Here is an 18,025-nt window from a genome sequence, read left to right on the forward strand (position 1 = left end):
TACTATAATAGGCTACAGGCCATTGTGGGACACAGTCAGCAACCATGTTGGATAATTTTGACCAGTGCCAGCTCTTCACAGTGGCTTCACTGCAACAGCAATTTCGGATTACTGGCCAAGGAAGGAATTTTGGAGGCAGCCCAGGGTGGGTACAATGACATACTTCATCGACCTCTTTTTCTGATCCCTTACTGATTACAGAAACACAGCTCATCATATGCAAACAGCCACCAAGTCCTCTTTGATGTGTCCTAGCCCAGTCAGGCAACAAACAGGACAAAGCTTGTGAAATCCTGAAAAATCCTGTATATTGAATTTTCCCGATGAAGCAGAACACAAACCAAGGGAACCATGGTTTGTGTCATCAAAGGAAGAAAAAAATGGAGTTATTATAGGATTTGAGAGAAGCTGTGCTTTTATAGACACAGAGCAAAGCTTGGGCTGCAGGTAAAAGAGTCAACATTAAGTCTGCAGTGCAAAGTAGACCCAGGGGCCCTTCCCTTGGCAAGCACAAAGTTAAGACGGCTCTGCAATGCTGTATCCACAAACCCCTTATCTATGGCTGCATATGCATTCGAAATCAAAGCTCTGTCTCTGTGTCAAAGTGACCAAAATCCTCCTAGCGAGAAGAGTTCTTGTTTATATGATTTCAAAGAACACAACATCTGACAGTCTGTAATTTCAAAAAACAAGATTTTTCAATCATTGAGTAATAGGTACCATTATAATGCTTCTTAGCTGCAATATAACCTTGAGAGAAATGCTGTTTCCTGTCAATGAAGCAGCTGCTTGCTCTTCATCAAGGTCTGTTATTCCAGCCTGAAGACTGGCTCACAGAGCAGACTTTTTACCGCTTCAGCTCCAGCTAAGTCCTACTTCTTCAGCTGTTTTATGTGTCCAATTTTTTATTTCTTTTGATTTAAATTATTGCAAAATTATGTATCTAACTCCAGTTCCAATTTTTCTAATTGATACAAATTTATTATAATTTTTATGTCATTACTTGTTTTTTAATGTGAATCATTTGAATAGCTAAAGAATAGAGCACCTTTTAAGTGTATCGAGCATTGCTTAACAAATCCAAGTAGATTGGAAGGATGTTTTAATTATCACCAGTTACTATCTTTTCCTATAAGTTGTATGATGATAAACATATTCATGGACATAGTTTTATAAAAACTAATTGCTGAGCCTAAAGTTATGAGTATTTTTGAGGTTTATATATTTGTTTGCCAAATTGCTACACGAAAGTTCTATCTATTTATGTTGAGCAATCTATAAAAACTGTCATTTCGTGGCACTCACCTAAGCACAGAGAATAATTTTTTAAAAGATTTGTTTGCTTATTTATTTATTTGGCAAGTAGAGTGACAGGAAGGAGGGAGAGACATGGAGAGAGAGAGATTTTCTCATTCACTGGTTCACTCCCCAAATGGCCACAAGAGCCAGATCTAGTGCAGGTCAAGGCCAGGAGCCTAGAACCCCATCAGGGCCTCCCATGTGGGTTGCAGGGGCCCAGGCATTTTGGCCATCTTCCACTGCTTTCCCTGTACATTAGCAGGAGGCTGGACTGCAAGTGGAAGCAACCGAGACTCGAAAGGACACTCCAATATGCAACACTGGCATTGCAAGCAGTGGCTTAACTTACTGAACCACAACGCCAGTCCCCAGGAAATAATTTTCTTTTAACTTTATAAAAATTGTTTTTTTTAAAGATTCCTTTATTTATTTGAAAGGCAGAGTTACAGAAAGATAGAGAGGAAGAGAGAGAGAGAGAGAGAGAGAGAGAGAGAGAGAGCTTCCATCTGCTGATTCATTCCCCAAAGGTCACAATGGCTAAAGCTGGGTCAATCCAAAGTCAGGAGCCAGGAGTTACTTCTGAATCTCCCATGTGGGTACAGGGGTCCAAGCACTTGGGGAAATTTCTGTTGCTTTCCTAGGCACATCCAGAGAGCTGGATTGGAAGTGGAATAACCAGGACTCGAACTTTCACCCATATAGGATGCTGGTGCTGCAGGGAGTGGCTTTACCCTCTATGCCACAGCATTGATACCTTTAAAAATTGCTAAAGTGGTATCTTCCTGTTATTTTAATATGAATTTTTAAAAAATTATGAAGTTAGGGGCCATCACTATGGCATAACAGGTAAGGCCACTGCCTGCAGTGCAGACATCCCATATGGGCGCCAGTTCAAGTCCCTGATGCTCCACTTCCCACCCAGCTCTCCACTATGGCCTGGGAAAGCAGTAGAAGATGGCCCAAGTCCTAGGGCTTCTGCACCCACATGGGAGACCCGGAAGAGGCTCCTGGCTCCTGGCTTCAGATCAGTGCAGTTCTGGCCATTGCAGACATCTGGGGAGTGAACCAGTAGATGGAGGACCTCTCTCTCTCTCTCTCTCTCTCTTTCTCTCTCTCTCTCTTCCCTCTCCCTCTCCTTCCCTCTATGTATAACTCTGACTTTCAAATAAATAAATGAATCTTTAAAAACACTATGAATTGGCCGGCGCCGCGGCTCAATAGGCTAATCCTCCTCCTTGCAGCGCCGGCACACCGGGTTCTAGTCCGGGGCGCCGGATTCTGTCCCAGTTGCCCCTCTTCCAGGACAGCTCTCTGCGGTGGCCAGGGAGTGCAGTGGAGGATGGCCCAAGTCCTTGGGCCCTGCACCCCTTGGGAGACCAGGAGAAGCACCTGGCTCCTGCCTTCGGATCAGCGCGGTGCACAGGCCGCAGCGCGCCGGCCGCGGTGGCCATTGGAGGGTGAATCAACGGCAAAAGGAAGACCTTTCTCTCTCTCTCTCTCTCTCACTGTCCACTCTGCCTGTCAAAAAAAAAAAAAAAAAAGACAGAAAGAAAGAAAAAAATACTATGAATTAAAATACTGATTCTATATTACATTAGCCCCAATATTTTCTCTCTAGGACATAGTTTAGGTAAGTATTTGCAATGTTATTCTTTTACTCTTTTGAAATCCTCCTGAAGTAACCTCATAGCCTGAAGTTAAAAATCAGACATTTAAACTATCAGGTTTCACTTCACCCACCTAATGATGGGTTTGTCATGATCCTTGTGAGGTACCAATAATGTGCAACTAATTCTAAAGCACCAGCTTTGGAAAGTGACTTCTTTTACAAATAAATTTTAGCTAATTCCAAGTTATCCTATAATACTGCTAACATTCCTATATACATTTTCAGAGCAGTTACAGGTAGCACGCTAGAGATGCAGCCAATATAACGTCTGAGCCATCAACCCCCATAGGTGTGGCAGCTATTAAATACTTGTATGGTGGTGTCTTTCCTTGTGAGATTCCTGTTTTATATGTATCTTAGAATAAAGGGGAAATTGCTGAGTTAAATCAGGTCTCATCAACCAGGGACTCAAGGAATGCTTAATATAGAAACCATTATTGCAATATTAAGTATCTATTCTGATCTAGTCTTTTATCTAGACTGCTTTTCCTCATGTCTGGTAGCATTTGTTTCCCTTATGGTCCTTAGGGCCATGATTAATTTGGGCAGTATTCTTAGTGATTTCTGTGAAGTAGGGAAGTCTGTGCCATTATGGTTGTCACGGTGATGTGCAAAGACAGTTTGCCCTCTCCCTCACAGACCCTCCTGAACACAGCCCTTCATTTCTATCACTGCTAACTGAAAGCACAATTAAAGAAATGTCTCTGAATATCTTACCTTCCTTTGCAATACCCTTTTCTTGATTCATTTAATAAGCAATGGGGCACAAGATGGCCTTGGTTGAAAATTCACTTTGGAAAACCACATGGCCTAATAAGGGTGTTGACTGAGCTTTGAAAAGGCTGTGTTTCTTTTGTAGTTGGCCTCAATATCTCTCATATTTAATGCCAAGCGCCAGACCTATGCTGTTTAAACGCTGCTGATATTCTGTGTGTAGAATGGATGACAACCTTGCAAAACAGGGATCGCTGAAAGCACAGTAAGAGAATAAATAAAAAATCAGTTTGTTTCCATGGTGTGGGCAGGTGGGGGGTGGAGCTTTTCAGTCTGTATCAAGGGATGGCTGATCTCAGGCCACTGCTACCAATTTCGATTTCTTAATAGATGAAACCAATGTAAAGAGAACATGCATGGGTCCATGCAAGAGAAAGGAGCTTGGAAAGACATCACAAAGAAACCAAGTCTTAAGTCTGCGAGAGATGTGTGGAAGAAGGGTTGTCCGCTGGCTTTCCCACACCTTAATTGTACAAATAAAATAAATAAAAATCACACGTTCAAAGCGTTAAACATGATGATTTGATATGCATAAACATTGAGAGGTGATTACCACAATCGATTAATTAACACAATTATTCCATAGAACGTTCACCCAACACGGTTACCATTGTCTGTGTGTATCTGGGGTTGGGGTGAGAATACTTACCATCTACTCTCTTAGCAAATCTCAGATGAACATTTGTCTTGGTAACTACTGTCACCACATCGCATGTTAGATCTCCAGAACTTATTCATCTTATAACTGAAAGCTTACACCCCTGAGCCAATGTGCGCCCTAACTCCCCTATCTCCTAGACTCTCTTCTTTGTTAACAACCTGGGACCCTACCAGAGCTACACCTTTCCCTATGCCTTCCTTCTTGCATTGCCTTCCTGAAAATCTGGCAGTAGGGAGCATTAGAAATTGAATTTGACATTTTTTTAAGGCACTGATATTTTTGATCTAAAAAGCTCTTTGAGGACATGGCTGTTCTGCCAAAAAGGGAGCCAAATGGCAAACAGACTGGAAGCGAGGGTGGGGTGAGGAAACCCTCCCAGGGGACCTGGCAGGGAAACTGGAGAAAGGGAGATGCATTCAAGAGTGAGAATTCCAGAAAAGTTGAAATGGTAAGGGCAGGGAACTCCTCAAGGACCTTGGCTGGAGTACATTGGAGGTGAATACAACGGCAGCAGTCTCTTCCTCTGAAGACCACAGGGACGAGTACCCACTTGGCCACAAACTCTGGAGACTCGGTGCTGGGGCTAGGGACTGGGAGCTCCCTGGAGTGCATCACGGGAAGGCGTCACACCACTCTCGAAGGCACGCAAAGCAGTTCTGGGACTGCTTGGTGTCGGTGCCACGTATTTCTGTCAGCCACTCCTAGACAAGCTCCTCATCTTTCTGTAGCACCAGAAACTGGCCAGGACCACACAGGCCTTGTTGAAGCCCCTTCCTCCAGCTTCTTTCCCAGGACCTCACCAATCCTGGCCAAGCTCCCCACTGGCTTCTCCCCCATGGACTCCGCCATGAAGTCTCTGTGCTCTGGGGGTGCTGTCCTCTTGACCAGGCTTAATTGGCAGCTCCGGCTCCTGGTGGGGCTCCTCCCACCTCCAGCTGCTCTGACAAATAGTCCACTAGAATTCTTTCCTAAATCTGACTTTCTTATATAGGTTAAGTCAACCAGTGGTTCACTTACAGCGTTTTCCTTTCATTTTATACACCTGTTGAAGGAATAGTAATGATGACTGCAAATGTGAATCAGGTATAAGGTTAGTCTTTAAGTAAATTAAAAATACAGCCAAGTGCAGAATTGGGATTGTTAATATTTATTCACATTTTTGTTTCTTTTCTATCAAAGGAATAAAATATTAAATATTGTTGAAATCTCTTTATTCTCATTTCCAGTCTCATTTCACTCCTTTTCCCCAAGCCAGCCATTACTACTCATTTGTATATTAGCAGTTACTTTTGGTGTAACATTAGGTTTTTAAAATCTATCCATGGGAGTGGCATAGCAGATTAAGCCACCATTTGGATACCCACATTCCATATAGAAACACCAGTTCAAGTCCCATCTACTCTGCTTCCAATCCAGCTCCCTGTTAATTCACCTGGGAAACAGCAGATGATTGCTCAAGTGCTTCAACTGTTGTCACCCACATGGGAGACTCAGATGGAATTCCTTCAGCCTGGCCCAGCTTTGGCTGTTGCAGCCATTTGACAAGTAAATCAATAGATGGAAGACTCTCTCTCTCTCTCTCCCTCTCTCTCTCCCTCTCTCTCTGTGTGTGTGTGTGTGTGTGCATGTGTGTCAGCCTTTCAACTAAGTAAATCTTTTTTTTATTCTTTTAACTTTTATTTAATGAATATAAATTTCCAAAGTACAGCTTATGGATTACAATGGCTTCCCCCCCATAACGTCCCTCCCACCCGCAACCCTCCCCTTTCCCACTCCCTCTCCCCTTCCATTCACATCAAGATTCATTTTCGATTCTCTTTATATACAGAAGATCAGTTTAGCATACATTAAGTAAAGATTTCAACAGTTTTCTCCCACACAGAAACATAAAGTGAAAAATACTGTTTGAGTACTAGTTATAGCATTAAATCACAATGTACAGCACACTAAGGACAGAGATCCTACATGAGGAGTAAGTGCACAGTGACTCCTGTTGTTGGCTTAACAAATTGACACTCTTGTTTATGGCATCAGTAATCACCCTAGGCTCTTGTCATGAGCTGCCAAGGCTATGGAAGCCCCCTGAGTTCACCGACTCTGATCATATTTAGACAAGGCCATGGTCAAAGTGGAAGTTCTCTCCTCCCTTCAGAGAAAGGTACCTCCTTCTTTGATGACCCGTTCTCTCCACTGGGATCTCACTCGCAGAGTCCTTTCATTTAGGTTTTTTTTTTTTTTTCCCAGAGTGTCTTGGTAAATCTTTTAAAAGTAAAGTCTATCCATGTAGAAATGCATTATCATTTATACAAAAATAGAATCTTGTTCTTTCTTTTTACTTAGTATGTAGTACTCAGTTGTATGAATTAATCTATTCCTCTATGGCATACATTTTGAGTTTCAAATTTTCACTATATAAGAAGTGTTTAATTAGATATCCTTGTACATGTTTTCTTTTGCTGATATGCAAAATATATTTCTAAAGAATGCAGAAAGAAGAATTATTAGGTTGTAAGGTGGGTACGTTTTCAAATTTACTCACAATAAACAGACTTCTCTACATCAGGATGCTATCACTGACACTCCAGCAGTAATTGTAAATTCATATTCCCCGTATTTTTCCAATATTCAATATTATCACCCTTTAAAACCTTTGCCAGTCTGAGGCATCATGTCCTGTTGAGGCTTTGAAAAATGATTTTTTTAATTTATTTAAGAGACAGAGAGAGAAAAAACACTCCCATCCATTTGTTCATTCCCCAGACATCTATAATATCCTGGGCTAGGCAGGGGCTAAGGCTAGGAGGCAGGAAAATCAATCTGAATCTCCCACATGACTGGCAGGAACCCAAGTACTCGAGCCATCATCTGCTGGAAGCTGGATCAGAAGTGGAGCAGCCAGGACTTGAGCCAATTTGAGATGTGAGCATCCCAAGCACAATCTAACTGTTGTCTTAACCACCAGGCTAAGCATCCACCTCTAGTCTGTTGTTTTCATGGTTTTTTGCCTACTTACTAAAGCAATTTGTTGTCTTCTCATACATTTATTCACTATTCAGGGTTTTTCTTTTGAAAATTGTCTGTTCGCTTCCAGTGATCCTCATAGGGAGAACAGGTTTACTGTCTGCACTCAGCAGAAAGCTGAGGCTCTGAGAGGCTGAGTGAATTGCCCAAGCTCAGAGACTTGTGAGTACTTTAAGTGGGATTTCAACCTCAGTGTCCCAATTAAAACCGTTTCTCTCTTCCCAACACTCATGCTTCTCAAAGCGCCAATCAATACATTTTAAGCCTTTTTATCTCACTGCTCTGGGCCTGGAAAGAATGTCTAAGCACCTCAAGAAGAAAGTGAAGTGCTTGAGATTCAGACAAGAAGTCCCAAAGAATCACCAAGCGTTACCTGTGATGCCTTGGGGACCTGAAGGATTTTCCACTTCTGGTCCTCATCCAACCCTTTGAAGTATGCACCACTATCGTGACTGTTTTACAAATGGGGGTTTAAATAACGTGCCTAATGTGATAAGGACAGGAAGACAGAAGGCAAGAAAAGCATTTAAAGTTCCTCTGAGCTGGGGGAAGATCAAACAGATTTGTTCAGGAAAAACGGCACAGAAACTGAAAACGCGTGTCAAAAGACCGTTTCTTCCTGCCATCCACTTCCCCAGATTCAGCCTTTGTAGACTCACAGGGCAATGGGGTTGCCAGGGATCCCTAAGAGCCTCTTTCTGTGCTTTTTGAAGCTTTGTCCGGAATCTGGGAAGAAACTGGGATCATTATCTAATTTTCAGGCATCAAGGAAATGCAAGAAAATACTCGAAGAAATCCTAGCTATCAGTGACATTTTAGGTCTCAGCAGAATGAGCAAGTTTCAAAACATAAAGAATCTTCCCCTTATGTTTTAGTAGTTGAACTTCCCATCACAAGGACTGTCACTTAACAAAAAGCACAGACACATTGCAAATCTAAAATAAAGCACAGCTCGCAGTGTAAATTGTCTGTGTGTGTGTGTGTCTGCTTGTGTATGTGTGTGTACAGATCCAGCATAATCTGCTTAGAATTGCATATCTTACTCTTATCTTAGCCTTTTTACTTTCCAGGCACCAAGAATCAACTTTGCTCTGATGTATCTAATAGCTTCCCATCTCTACACCTCACTAAATAAGAGGCTGATTTCTCCCCCAAACCACTGGACATCTGCCATAGCTCCAGGGAAGTGAACAGATCACCTCTGACCACTGAAAGGAAGAGCATGTGGTATAGGTGGATGTTAAGAAGACAAAGGGGAGAAAGTCCATCCTGTCTGATTCTAGTGGCTTGTGCGACGGCAAGGAAAGGAAAAAGCAAGGCAAATCCAAGGGAGGCACAGCACTGTTCTCTTTTCTCTGATCAAAGATGCTGAAGAAAAAACGCAGACTGTTGGCCACATTCCATTTGGAAGTGTGGGAGGTCACCTCACAGGAGGTCCCCACCTCCTACTGAGATGGTTTGACACTAGACTTGAATTTGACTCTCCTAAACAATTCTCAATTCCTTTACGGAATGGATGGGATCCCAGATTCTGAATGTTCCCCAAAAGATATTAGAAATGAGTCTGTACCCCCATGTTCATTGCAGCACAATGCACAATAATTAAAATATAGAATCAACATAGATATCCATCAACTGTTGACTGAATAAAGAAATTATGGTATATATACACTATGGAGTACTACTCAGCTGTAAAAAGAAAAAATGAAATCCTGTCTTTCGCTACAAGATGGGTGCAACTAGAAACCATTATATTTAGTAAAATAAGCCAGTCCCAAAAAACCAGATATCATATGTTTTCCCTGATCTGTGGTAACTAACAGAGTATCTGAAATGTAATGCATTAGAGTGAAATAGACATTTTGAGAATTGATGATTGTTTATAGCCCTTGTCTCGTCCATTGAGGAATAGTGTTTTGTTTTGTTTTGTTTTCCTCTTCTTACTACTTGTTAAACTCTTTTACTTAGTCTAGGGTTAACTATATGATCATTAAGTATACTGAAAATAGATCATTGTAAAAATTAAGAATGGAAATCTAACAAGGAGAAGGAAGAGTTGGAGCAGGGGTGGGGGGATGGTTGGGGGGAAGTGCCACTATGTTCCTAAATCTCTTTATATGAAATATATGAAACTTGTATAACTTAAATAAAATTTTTTAAAAAAGAAATGAGTATCTAGCTAGACATTTGCAGATCATCATTCTTGGGACAAATAGACTCTGTAGCTGAGGAAGGCACCGTGAGAATAGGAAAGTCAAATTTCAGGGGCCCACAGCGTAAGCAAGAGCAGAGGATGGGATGGGTCAGCAGGGCAGGGCTTATGAGACAGACTAGCTAAACCACAAAGAGCATTCCTCAAGCTAAGCTCTCTGCGCAACTCAGTAACAGATGTTGGAACGACACTGAATTGACACATCCTCTCTGAGTTCCCAGACAACATTTTGGAGATCTAATGATGATCTAATGAATGGAGAGCTAATCCAAAACACCAGGTCATCCATAATATACAAGTCATCTGCAGAGACTTTAAATCATCGTATTATACTTTGTTTACTGGAATTGTCCAAAATATGATTTTCCCATTTTCCAGGGGAGCTGGTAAGATAACATGTGTCTGCATTTTCTTTGCATATCTGATTAAAGGGGATAATTTTTCAATGCAGTTTAAGTGAAAAGGAGAAGGATTGGCACCAGGGTGGGCCTGCATATAGTACTTGAAGTACTGAGCAATACAGGCATCTAGTGCTTTTCTCTCTCTCTCTCCAGCTGCACGTGCACATGACCAGATCTGTGGCCAGCAGAGATGATTGCTTTACAGTCTCAATCCCAATCCTAAATACACCAGGGCACAGAAAACAAACATGGCTGTTGAAGGAGATCATCTCCTCCGTGGGGCCCCGGATATCACAGAATTGAGATCCCCTTCATGGTTGTGCTTTTATTTGCAACATAACATTGACATTGTCCCATATGAATAACTTTTTCATGAAAACATTTTTTATCTTTGCATAACAGTCCATTCTCTTCTTATTTTTATTTTGTTTCTAATCCCAAAGACTTTCTGTTATACAAATAATACCCTATTGAGGTGACACAGACGACCAGCAGGGAGAGCAGGGACGCCCAGGGCTCTGAGTCCAAACATCGGCACTGGAAGGGGAGGTGAGCTCAGTAGCCCGAGACATTGGTGGGGAAACGGCGGTCAGAATCTAGAGGGGAGCGGGAAAGTTCACCAGACTGACTACAGTAGAGAAGGAAAAAAGGTGGGGGGGGGGGGTACTGATACAGACGAGTTTCTCTCTCTGCCAACCTTGCAAAGGCAAGCAAGAGACAAAGAGCAGGCCCCACTTTGGATTTACATAACAACAGGGGAGAGCTAAGGAACTGAGTCGCTACAATTCAGTAGCCTAGGTAGAAGCCAGAGATCAGAAGCTAACAACCCACTTAAGAGATGGGCCAAGGACCTCAATAGACATTTTTTTTTTTGACAGGCAGAGTGGAGAGTGAGAGAGAGAAAGACAGAGAGAAAGTCTTCCTTTGCCGTTGGTTCACCCTCCAATGGCCGCCGCGGCCAGCACACTGCGGCCGGCGCACCGCACTGATCCGATGGCAGGAGCCAGGTACTTATCCTGGTCTCCCTTGTGGTGCAGGGCCCAAGTACTTGGGCCATCCTCCACTGCACTCCCCAGCCACAGCAGAGAGCTGGCCTGGAAGAGTGGCAACCAGGACAGAATCCAGCGCCACGACCAGGACTAGAACCCGGTGTGTCGGCGCCGCAAGGTGGAGGATTAGCCTAGTGAGCCACGGCGCCGGCCTCAATAGACATTTTTCAAAAGAGGAAATCCAAATGGCCAACAGACACATGAAAAAATGTTCAAGATCACTAGCAATCAGGGAAATGCAAATCAAAACCACAATGAGGTTTCACCTCACCCCGATTAGAATGGCTCACATTCAGAAATCTACCAACAACAGATGCTGGCGAGGATGTGGGGAAATAGGGACACTAACCCACTGTTGGTGGGAATGCAAACTGGTAAAGCCACTATGGAAGTCAGTCTGGAGATTCCTCAGAAACCTGAAGATAACCCTACAGTTCAACCCAGCAATCCCACTCCTTGGAATTTACCCAAAGGAATTTAAATTGGCAAACAAAAAAGCGGTCTGCACCCTATTGCAGCTCAATTCACAATAGCTAAGACCTGGAACCAACCTAAATGCCCATCAACAGTAGACTGAATAAAGAAATTATGGGATATGTACTCTTTAGAATACTGTACTGCAGTAAAAAACAATGAAATCCAGGCATTTGCAACAAAATGGAGGAATCTGGAACACATCATGCTGAATGAAATAAGCCAGTCCCAAAGGGACAAATATCATATGTTCTCCCTGATCAGTGACAACTGACTGAACACCAAAAAGGAAACCTGTCGAAGTGAAATGGACACTATGAGAAACGTGACTTGATCAGCATAGCCCTGACTGTTAATGAACAACTTAATACGTTATCCCTCTTAGTATTTTTTTTTGTCTGTTCTACTTAATACTACTGGTTTAATTATGTAATTAATACACAGTTATTCTTAAGTGTTGAAATTTAACTGAAATGTGATCCCTGTTAAACATAAGAGTAGAAATAAGAGAGGGAAGAGATGTACAATTTGGGACATGCTCAAGCTGACTTGCCCCAAATGGTAGAGTTAGAAACATACCAGGGGATTCCAATTTAATCCCATCAAGGTGGCATGTACCAATGCTATCTCACTAGTTCAAGTGATCAATTTCTGTTCACAATTGATCATAATGAAAGGACTAAGAGTCAAAGGGATCACATAAACAAGTCTAGTGTCTGCTAATACTAACCGATAGAATAAATAAAGGGGAGAGCGATCCAACATGGGAAGCAAGATACACAGCAGAGTCATGGAGTGGCGGATGTCCTAGACAGCACTCTGGCCTCAGAATCAGCCCTAAAGGCTTTTGGATCTGGCTGAAAAGCCCATGAGAGTATTTCAAGCATAGAAAGCCAAGACACTCTGGCAAAAAAAAAAAAAAAAAACCAAAACAAAACCACAAAACCCTAAATGAAGGATCTCTGTGAGTGAGATCCCAGTGGAAAGAACAGGTCTTCAAAGAAGAAGAAGGTACCTTCTCTGAAGGGAGGAGAGAACTTCCACTTTGACTTTGACTATGACCTTGTCTAAATAAGATAAGAGTTGGTGAACTCAAAAGGCTTCCATAGCCTTGGCAACTCATGACTGGAGCATAGGGAGATTGCTGATGCCATAAACAGGAGTGTCAATTTGTAAAGCCAACAACATTAGTCACTGTGCGCTTACTCCTCATGTAGGATCTCTGTCCTTAATGTGCTGTACATTGAGATTAATGCTATAACTAGTACTCAAACAGTATTTTTCACTTTGTGTTTCTGTGTGGGTGCAAACTATTGAAATCTTTCCTTAATGTATACTAAACTGATCTTCTGTATATATAGAAAATTGAAGTTAAAAAAATACCCTATTGAGCATGCATATACTTAATTTTTATGCCCATATTTTACTATTTCCTTGGGACATTTTGTAGAATGGAATTACTATTCTTAAGGATCTGAAATTTCTGTGTATAATAATTTTAATTATTAAACATATCCTGTTGATAACATGTCACTAATGAAAATTGCAATCCTTATAACAAAAATGTCCAAAATATTAATTTTTTTCCTGCACACACAGTGAAATTATTACTTTAGTTAGGATTTGTAATTTAAGGCCAATTGATGCCATTTTCTGTTTTAACTGTGTCAGTATTTTAGATTTTGGTTGTTTCTAGGTCACATAGAGTTCTTTGTAGTATTGCAGGTACCAGAAGCTGAAGCTGTTAGTGCACGTGCTTTTTTAAACCTTGGAGTACATTCTTTGTATTTCTAGCCTTTGCTATAAATATCTGCAAAAGCAGTGCCACATTAGTCAAGTCTGTGAAGATGCTGAGCTTTGGATAAAGCATATCCTGGAGCAAGGAGTGACCTTGTTGAAACATGGAGAGTCTATGGCATCTAAGAGAATAAAAGGTCTGCACAGCTGAACACACAAATAGGAGAGGAAGTCAAAAGGTTCATGGAAATGCATATTATGAAAAATTTATGTGTGGAAAATAAACATTCATTGGCACAAAGATAAGTATGTCTTTTACTTCCATTTTCCACAAACTTCTTGAAGTCCTCCAAGATCTGCTACAAGGCACATACAAGCCCCAACATGCAGTAGGCATGTTCAGGAGGGAGGCAGCACAGTGTCACCAGTAGATTGTATGAGGGATACTTCCAAAAGTTCATGAGAATTTTTGTTTTATTTTTTTTTTTATTTATTTTTTTGACAGGCGGAGTTAGACAGTGAGAGAGAGACAGAGAGAAAGGTCTTCCTTCCATTGGTTCACCCCCCAAATAGCTGCTACAGATGAAAATTTTGAAGTAAAAGATAAATTTATTTTTGGTGCATTTTTTTTTAAATTCAGACATAATATTTTCTTTTTTGAAGATGGGAAGAGAGAAAGAAAGACATATGTTCCATCTGCTGATCCACTCCCCAAATGGCTGAAATAGCCAGGGCTGGGTCAAGCTGAACCAGGAGCCAGAAACTCCATCTGACTCTCCCATATGGGTGGCAGGGAACAGAGCACTTGGGCTGTCTTCTGCTGTCTTCTCAGGTACATTAGCAGAGAGTCAAATTGGAAGCAGAGCACCTGATACTAGAACCGGTGCCCTAACACGGATGCCAGTGTCACCGTGGTGGCTTAACCCATTACCCCCCTTAATAAGACAGCCAGCCCCAAGCATATTATTTTTATCATACACATATTTCATAAACTTCTTGAAGACCCCCTCATACATCTGATTTAAAACAACTTCGTAAGTGATAATATTCATTGTAATTTCAAGACATTGAATGCTAGGGTATTTGTTACACAGCATTGAATAATCCATACAACAGTACAGAATACTGGTTCCACCTAAGGTGCATATCATCCCAGTGTCCCTACCAAAATAATAGAGAACACAACTCTAAAAGCTTTTGAAAATAGTGGACTGCTTTGCCAGCTGGGAAAAGAAATGGAAGGTGAGAAAATGAAATAGGAATTCCATTTCACTACAGAAAGCAAAACGCCTGGGACTCCCCTTTGGCCTCTTCTTTTTGTAAAATGTTTACCAGATGTGTCTACTATTTCCAGAAATATAGCCCATCTAATTCTCTACATCCTGCTAATCTGATGTAGCAAAATGTTTGCATCAGGTAATTTTTTTTTAATTTTTATTTATTTATTCTACTTAATTGAAAGGCACAAAAAGAGACAGATGGAGAGACAGAGAGAGAGAGAGAGAGAGAGAGAGAGAGAGAGATCTCCCTCTGACTGATTCATTCCCCAAATTCCTGCAACCGCCAGGTCTGGGCCATGCGGAAGCCAGAATCCAAGGACTCCATCTGGTTCTCCCTCATGGCTAACAGAAAGTCAAGGACTTGAGCCAGCACCTGCTGCCTCCCAGGTGCATTTGGGGGAAGCAGGAAGCAGGAATGGAGAATGGAGTCAGACCTGGGACCCTGGCATTGTGGTATTGAATGTGGACATCCTGGCTAGCATCTTACAAGCTGCACCATACATCCCAAAAATAAATTTATTGTTTATTTCTGCTTTTCCATGAACTTTTTGAAGTATTCTCACATCCTAATATACACAATATTGTAACTTACACCTTGCCTTCCCAACTAGAGAGGTATCCATATCCTGCCCTGTTTATGGTATTCACCCTTGCAACTAGTGTAGGAATTCAGTATGTGCTTGTTGAAGTGATTGGTAGAGCAATGGATAGCTCCATAAAGGAGACAGAGTTAGTAGTAAGGACCTAGGTAGTACACCACAAGGAACTGGGTGGCTACTGCAGGGCTCATGTTCAGATGCAGAGAAGAAACCTTGAACAAAAAGGAAAGTGAGTACCAAATCATCCAAACCATCCATCCCTTCTACCTTTGATCTCCTGGGAAGGAGTCAACCATGTTAATAAGACTGGTAGAGACTTAGTTTCTCCATGTGTCTATACATCCACCATTGTGCACAGATTTACATTTTATTTGTTTATAGACATGAAGCCAGGTTCTAGATTCAGCAGTATCATCTCTAACCTCCAAGACTGTAAATGGCATCTCTAAAATGGGACTAGTAATAGCACCGACTCCACTAGGAGCTGACAATTGAGTAAGAGAAGCATGTGACGGGCTCTGCCTATGCCAGCCCACAGACAGCCATCACCATACACTGACTTTCATCACACCAGGAAGGAATATGGTTCTTGCTCTGCCAATTTGTGTACATGCAAAGTTTACAAAGTATTTTCAGTTTTTTTCAGGTTAAAATACCATGCTAACTCAACTTAGGGAACTTGATCAGAAATGGAAATGATGTTTGACAGATATGTGTATTGCCTAAAACTCATGGGGGTGGACAGTTAGCCAGCAGTTAAGCCAACAGTTGGAATGCTTGCTTCTTATATCTGGGTGCCTGAGTACCAGTCCAGGCTGCTGTTTCAATTCCAGCTTCCTGCTAATTTGCACCCTGGTGAGCAACCTGTCATGGCCGAAGTAGTTTGATCTCTTCCACCCATATGGGAGACCGAATGAAGTTCTCAGCTCCTAGTTTTGGTCTGGCTCAGCCTTGGCTATTGTGGGCTTTTAGGGAGTGAACCAGTGAACCTTTCTCTTTCTCTGCCTCTCAATAAAAATTTAAAAAGAAATTAAAATGCAAAAAGAATTCATGAAATGATGGAAATATTTTTTTTAAATTTTTTTCTAACTAGATTCAGAAATTATCTCTAGGCAAGATGAAAAATCTCTAGAAAAATAATAGTGCCCAGCGAATATCTTTTCCCCCCAATTCTTTCCAGGGACACTACCAATTGGTTTACCCCTAATACTCTGAGACCATTATTTCATTGGGCACATACAATTGTTCCTTTTTTAAATCAATGATTTGCTTGAGTAAGTTATTTGCTGCCTTATTATTCTTTTTTAAAATTTGTGTTTATTTTCTATTTACTTGAAAGGCTTAGAAACAGACAGAAGGACAAAGATCTTCCAGCTCTGTCTTAGATGCTCCAAACAGTCAGGACTGGGCTAAGCTGAAACCAGGGGTCCAGAACTCAATCTAACTCTTCTACACAGATAATAAGCACCGAAGTACTGGAGCTATCACCTGCTATCTCCAGGGTGCACATTAGCAAGAAGCCAAAATCAGAAGCAGAGCTGGGACTTGAACCCAGACATCCAGCAGGGAATATAGGCATGCCAAGTGACATCTTAACCATTGCACCAAACACTCATCATAATCTATCATAATACAAAAAAAAGATTATTCTAAATTACCTTCATATTTTAACCAATAACTTAATGGGTAGCATGCAAAATCTACACGGGTTTCTTTTCATAGGTCTGGGCTTCTTAGGCTAATGGTGGTGGCTATTATTCTGTCAGTAGCACATCATCATGGAAAAATTTGCTAAGGGCAAGGCTTGTCCAGAATTTGTCTGGTCTCAACTCAGCCCTTGATATCATGGACTGGTATCAAGTATGAGCTAAGCTCTTTGAATTCAAAACATAACACTAGCTATTGATTTTAATGGAGATCTAGCTCCTTATCATTAAAAGTGTCAGGGTTTGTGGGAACATTCTGATAACAATGTTTACTAGGATCATAAGGGGTGTGCCCTGATTCCCTGGACACAAAGAACTTCAGATTACTTTTGACTAAGTTGATTGCATTAAGAATAAAGAAGTAAGTATTCCTCTATGCGCAGGCACTGTGATTCATTGTCATGTAACAGTGATTATCTTAACAGAGCCCAGTTCTGCTGTCTATTTATAGTATTATTAGAAATAACAGCTAAAGCTCAATGTTTCCCAAGGAAATGCTGTAATTTTTGGAAAGTTACTTTTAACATTTTATTTGGGAATATAACTCATTCCATGAAGCAAGGATACATTTTACATGTACCAAGGTATCTAATAAGATGTTAGATTGATTAAATTTTAACCTTCTGAGAGTAATTTACTAGAGTTTTGGGGGGATTGCTTTAATGGCATAAGAAACTTGTTAAAGGGCCAGTGCCCCAGCTCAATAGGCTAATCCTCCGCCTGTGGCGCCGTCACCCCGGATTCTAGTCCTGGTTGGGGCGCCGGATTCTGTTCCAGCCACTCCTCTTCCTGTCCAGCTCTCTGCTGTGGCCCGGGAGAGTAGTGGAGGATAGCCCAAGTCCTTGGGCCCCACACCCGTGTGGGAGACGAGGAGAAGCACCTGGCTCCTGGCTTTGGATCAGCGTAGTGCGCCAGCCGCAGCAGCCATTGGGGGGTGAACCAATGGAAAAGGAAGACCTTTCTCTCTGTCTCTCTCTCTCACTGTCCACTCTGCCTGTCAAAAAAGAAAGAAAGAAAGAAACTTGTTAACATTAATTTTGAACTTAATTACAGATTAAAAATCATAATTTTGGGGATATAGTATTTTTATAATCAGTATTTCTCAATCTTGCATTATCCTTTAAATGTTTAAATTATGTTATA

The sequence above is a fragment of the Oryctolagus cuniculus genome, chromosome 5 (genome assembly GCF_964237555.1).
Source record: "Oryctolagus cuniculus chromosome 5, mOryCun1.1, whole genome shotgun sequence".
Lineage (NCBI taxonomy): Eukaryota > Metazoa > Chordata > Mammalia > Lagomorpha > Leporidae > Oryctolagus > Oryctolagus cuniculus.